We start from the raw sequence: 6,354 nt of genomic DNA on the forward strand, positions 1-6,354 counted from the left end.
AGATAAAAGGGTGTCATTTAAAGGTCTATAAATTGTGCAAAAAAGCATGATAAAGATTAAATCGAGCGGGTTTGGTAGTTTGATACTTCTCTAAAAAACGTGGAGGTTACTTTTAGTCACTTGTATCATAAGGGTCTTTCTGTATGTGTGTATGATTTTGTTTTTGGTTTGTGATGTGCTTAGTAATATCATGCTCAGAGGCAATAAAGAGACACGTGTGATGTGAAAGAGTGTTGTCAGGAAGGTCAATGTGTCCCACAGCAGGAAAAACGCTGAGCTCAGCAGTGCTAGTGATTCCACTGAAAGCCTCACAGCCTTAAAACGGTTTCAGTTTCAGGGACGAGAACATTGAGCATCTTTAGGAAATCCAAGTCCTTTGTTTTTATCCAAATGTTCCAACACTGGTTTTGTCATGTCTGATTTTGTCATCTTTATTAAATTATTTATTTTAAATATGAAATTCATTTTAAAAAGTTTTAAGTTTGTTTAAAAAGACCTCCATTAACAAATGTCCTTTTCATACATTAATAACAAGGTCTGAAGTATTTATGAATGTTAATTTAATAACATTTACTGACAATTTAACTTTTTGAACCTATTTCCCAACACATCGTAAAAAAAATCTAATTACCTGCAACAGTCTGAAAATATGAATACTTTGAGAAAAACAAATACATTTTCACATTTTTAAAAATTGATTATTAACAGTCATGCAGTTTCTTAAAGGCCCCCTGAAATTTTAGTAGGAATATGTTAGCCTTAAGGTTATGAATAAGCTTATAAGCATTCAAAACTTACAGCCCTTCACTTCCGCTAAAATGAATCACACATTTTTCAGCTTCTCATCATATCTTCTGCCCAATCAAATGCGCTCGAGAATCTAAAGCGTCCTCCTGCCCCCTATGCTATAAATACCACCTGGCCAAAGCGACCGTTGACACGTCACGGAGAAATATGGGTTGGAGATGTGTGTTTGGTTGCTCAAACGCTCAAGTTTTATTCCGCTTTCCAACTGTACGTTGGTTAAGAATGAAATGGCTAGAATTTATTCCAACCTCTACTATTGAAGCCAACGTATCATCAGTGCTCGGATTCGCTTCTATGGTGCTATCAAGTACAACTTGCAGTCTGTGAGGTAAACTAAATGCTATTGGCTATTTGAAAAGGGGGAGGGGCCATTCAATATGTCCCACTTTAGCTTCCTGTTTCAGTGGAAATTGTCAACGCATCAGACAAAGCTGCATGTTCCAAGGCACTTCAGTGGGGCTTTAAAATTATGAAATAATAAATATTTTTAAAATGAACATTTTTATTTGATTTTGAAAGATTTCTGTTAAGAACTCACTGCTCTGAGACTTGTGCCATCCAAGTGCAGCTTTTAGGACAATCCATAAGAGCAGTCAAAAACAGGCAAATGGTCAAATACACTCAGCAAGTCAAACTATATGGGGTATAACCCAAGGACACATGCAGAGAACATTAAACAAGAATACAGGTGCTCAGAAATGCAGTGTGAACACCAATGAGACTACACAACAAAAGCAAACGAGAACACAGCTTAAATAGGCAAACACCAACTGGCTAATGAACCACAGGTGAAAACAATTAGGCATGATGAGTCCAGGAAGAGAGTTATGGGAAGTGTAGTCTAGAATGACAATGAACTCTGGTGGACATCCAGGGCACTGCAGCTGGTGATCGAGACAATTTCTCTCATAACACCTTTCACAATTTACAATCTATTTGAAACCTAACATATTTTCAGAATCATGTGGCAAACCTAAAAGAAGATAGATTCTGCACATGCATTTCATTGAATTTTAGTTTAATAAATGAAAAAATAGTAGTTTGCTATTATTTATTTCATTTATTAAACTAACAGTCAATGAACACCTGTTGCAGTAATTATACGTTACGGAATTGATGATTTAATATAAGTAGGCTATAAGACTGAAGTGTGGTTAAAAACATTTAATTTAATGTACAAAATAAATGTGATAATATTTGCACAATCATCGATTTAAGTTCAATATATTTTACACAATACCTTAAAAAACTGAGAATATATAATTCCTTATTTATATCCGTATGTATATGTACACCTGGTTGGTTCTATTTCCAATTACACAACTTTTTTTATAACTTTTTAAAGAATGTGTTGCTTAGTTCCTATGGATTATGTGCTGTTACTGTCTGTAAACAGGGTGTTGGTGTGTGCTATGAACAAGGAGATTTTTCAGTAGATTACATCATTACGCCAGTAGGTGCTCTATTGTGACTGTCTTTATGAGTGAGTCATTGAATGATTCATTCAACCAATATATGACATCTCTTAAAGGGATAGCCCACCCAAAAATGAAAATTCCCTATCGATACCTTTCACTGGTACTGCGTTGTTAGACACATTGGGAAAACTCCTTTTTCTCCGATTTACTGAAGCTTATAGAATCAATCACGCAGTGTAACTTCATGCGCCAATGGTCGTGCCGCAGAGTTGTACGAACCAATGGCTAAGCAGTGTAGCTGCACGAACCTATGGCGTGAAAGCCCGCCAGAGCCCACTAAAATGGCCGGGGCTACCCCTCTATATAATGCGGGCATTCTGGCATAGGAACTCAGATTAGTTCTCCTTCAGCGACGAACAAGATGACTTTTCGCCGTTGAAGAGCCTCGCAGCGGATCAAGCTGACTCAGTGCGCCGGTGACCTGACTGATCGCCGCTATGCAAGCAAGCGGATTGACGTGCTGCATGCGAGCTGATTCAGCGATCTCCCTTGTGGCTATCTGGCGTTTCTTAAAGAGCAAATTTTGAGCAAATTTCACGTGGTGTTGTTTTAAAGGCCGCGCCACAAGTGTGGCATGTGGCACTTCGGCTGGACAGATGGTCTCTGTCCTTTACAATATGGCGGTCCTACAAGTCTTTCAGGCCTAACTCCCCTGTGCCATGGTCGAGTTTATCCCCGAGTTCATCCCCGACCCTGCCGTGTTTAAGGAGCTGCACACCACTTAAACTAAAGCCCAGGCTATCGGCAGAGCTATGGCCAGCTTAGTGGTGTTAGAACGCCACTTATGGCTCAACCGAATGGAGATCAAGGACGCAGACCAGGCTGCCTTCCTCAACTTCCAGTCTCCCCCCCCCCGGTGTCACGATTCATGTCTGTGTTCCCCTGTCTCATCCTATGTTTAGCAGTTCCCTGTTATGTTGATTAGTCGTCCCAGGTGTTTCTTATTTACCACGCCCCCTTGTTATCTTGTTTAGCTTGTCTGTCTGTGTATTTAAGCCCTGTGTCTTGTTTCAGTCTTTGTGAGTTCTTGATGTTGTATGTTGGCTGTTCCTGTTCCTGTTCCTGAGTCTCTGTCTGAGTTTGTAGTCTTTGTCTGAGTTTGTTACCGTTTGAGTTTCTTTAATAAATTCTGCTGCACTTGGATTCTGCCTCTGCATCTGCTTCAGCTGCCATCTTAACACCCGGCCTCTTCGGCCCCACGGTGGAAGGTTTCGCCAAACTCTTCATCGTTGCACAGAAGTTGTCAATGCGCCACTTCCTGCCCAAGCGCTCCAGTTCTACAGCTGCTTCCAGTCGCCAGAAGAGTATGCCGACTCAGCAACCTGTCAAGCCTAAGCCAGAGTCTGAGCCTCGACAGTGCTACCGCTCCGCCAAGCGCTAGCCCTTTCCGAAGCACCAAGTTCCCCAGCCTAAGATAACGCTGGATCCTGCGCCTCAGAAGCTGTCCTGGTCCTTCAGGTAGGAAGAGGAGGGGGCTATGTCTCGCCGTGGCCGGACCCCCAACCACTCCCCCCCCCCCCCCAAACAGCCTCGATTTTGTCTTCAGATCCTACGTTCAGTTCCGGGTGTTGGAAGCGATGTGTTTGTTGCAAGCATTGGGCCTGTTCAAGTTGTCGCGAACAAAATAAAAAATAACAATTCTCTAAAAGAGAGCAGATTTCTTCTTCCAGTAATCTCGAGTGCCAGTCTCCTGCACAGCGCCTATCGCTTGAACCAATTCAACCCTTAGCCACCTGGGCCGAGGCTTGGGAAGCCATCCCCGGAGTGTCGAGTTGGGTTTAAAAACAGTACAGATAGAAGGCTGTTATAATTTTACGTCATCTTATCTGAGTGTTCCTTGGCGAATATTTTAATATCAACATGAGCGGAGTGAATAAAGAAATTGATCAGCAGAAATGATATTCAAAGCGTTAAGCAGTCTGAGCGTCGGCTTCCATTTTTGAATGACAAATATAGATTAATACATCTGCAGAAATAGACAGTTGTCTCATTTACATGCAGGCGCAGAACGTGCATCCTAGTTGACAGTCGGCTGTAGTTCTCTCGTGTGTTCAGGTGCAGTTTCTATTGCCCAGACGCAGGCGACGCGAGGATTCAATACAGCTTTCATCAGTGCTAGTTCTTTGGCGTCGGTTTGGTGTGTCCCTATACCTTTAGAGTCACAGAGATGTTGATTTGCGGCTGTGTTGACAGAGAAAAATAGATATAATTTGTGTAAAATGTAAGCTATTTAATATTTACTTCTTGTTTATTAACCTGTTAAAGCAATATTACATGTTGATCAGATCAAATATCAGTGCAACTGTGATTACCTGTGGCCACATTTGTGCTGATATTCGAAAAAGCTCTGTTGACAAGCTCAACCTCGGCTGAGATGTATCCTCCTGAGTGGAGTGATCTATGGCAAGCCAAATTAGCTTTTAATGTTCTCGGCGTTACTTGTCGTAATTGCATTTTTACTTGTAACAATTGAATTAAAGAGCTCTTTAATTCAATTCTTACCAGTAACAATTACAATTAGAGAGATCTCTAAATCAATTCTTATTAAAAAATTACTTGTAACAATTACAATTAGAGAGAGCCATAATTGTTATTGGTAAGAATTGAATTACAGAGCTCTCTAATTGAAATTGTAGTAAAATCTGCAATTTGCAAACTGTATAGAGCTCTGTAATTAAAAATGAATGACTGCATCCTTGAATGTCAGATATATTTCAGTTGCTCCCCCCCCCCCCCTCCTTCTTCGAGCTTGAGAAGTGAGAAGCTTAAAAAAAACAGTCAATTTACACATTAGAAATAACTTTTTTTTAAACTTGCCAGTACAATGATTTAGACTTCCCTCTTACAATGTATTAACTATATAAATGTTAAAATAAATGTTCATAGTATCCAGATTGTATGAGTCTAAAGCGACACTGTGTAATACTGATATACTGATCAAAGCTCCAAAAGTGAAACTGATCAAATATCATGATCCATATAATCTAAAATATATGAAAGCTTACAGCTTTGAAAGCTAAATGAACATAACTCAAAGAGCTGTACAATATGAATGAACTAAATTATCTTACAATGTCACATTTATAGAAATTGTTCAAAGATCAATGATATGATTCTCTTGTTGTCAACTTTGTGATGTTTGCTTTCGTTCACTAAATGCAGTGCACTACACCACTGGACCACTAGATGTCCCTCTGCACTGTAGGTGAACGTGATTTCAAAAAGTACAGCATGTTCCTGGATCAAACATCTTTGTTGATTCTGGAACAACATTCCAATCAACCAATCAGATTTGAGGGACAAATTTACAGTCTATGTCAAGTTTAGGCTTACAAACCAGGGTTAGGTGCTTCTGCATCAGTGTTATTCAGCTAATATTTTTTGGGATAATGTATGGGGATTGGGTAGTGTTAGGCTTAGGGGTAGGGATAAGGTTATAGAACAACATTTTTGGACAGGAATGTTGTTTTTAGGATCAAAAAAATATGTTGATCAATGAACATGTCTTACTTGCCAAAATCACGGTGACCATTCTCCATACAGAGAGCATTTATCCATACTTCCCTAAGCTCAGTAATAACATGAAGTGTACCAAGTTCCCTTTTATTGCCCTTTAATAAACACATCATGACAATTTAGTTTACTGTTTATATACCAGCAAATATATAGCCTATTCATTGAATATCTGGAGTTTTCAAATGTAAATTCAAACTTGCACAAAAGCAGCAGTGTTTAGAGTGTGTCAGTCTTTATTTATTTTATACTTTAATGTTTAATATTTTACATTTATTTTAATGTAGCCACAGTCAAGACCACAGGGTTCGATGGGAGAGACAAGACCAAAACCAGTGTATGGCCATTACATCAATACTTTACAGTGATCAATACTTGTGTACTAAAGAAACAGTTTGCCATAACCTTTTTTTTTTTGTGTGTGTGGGATAGTTGTTCCATGCTTGAATTTTGTGCATTGAAAATTAGTTGTTGTTTAAAAGGTCATTTTTGGAGACCCATAAGTACACATCTGTGGAGTGCCCTCGGGTCTCTTTATGTACAATACAACCTGTCA

This window comes from Squalius cephalus (assembly GCF_949319135.1).
Source record: "Squalius cephalus genome assembly, chromosome: 3".
Classification (NCBI taxonomy): domain Eukaryota; kingdom Metazoa; phylum Chordata; class Actinopteri; order Cypriniformes; family Leuciscidae; genus Squalius; species Squalius cephalus.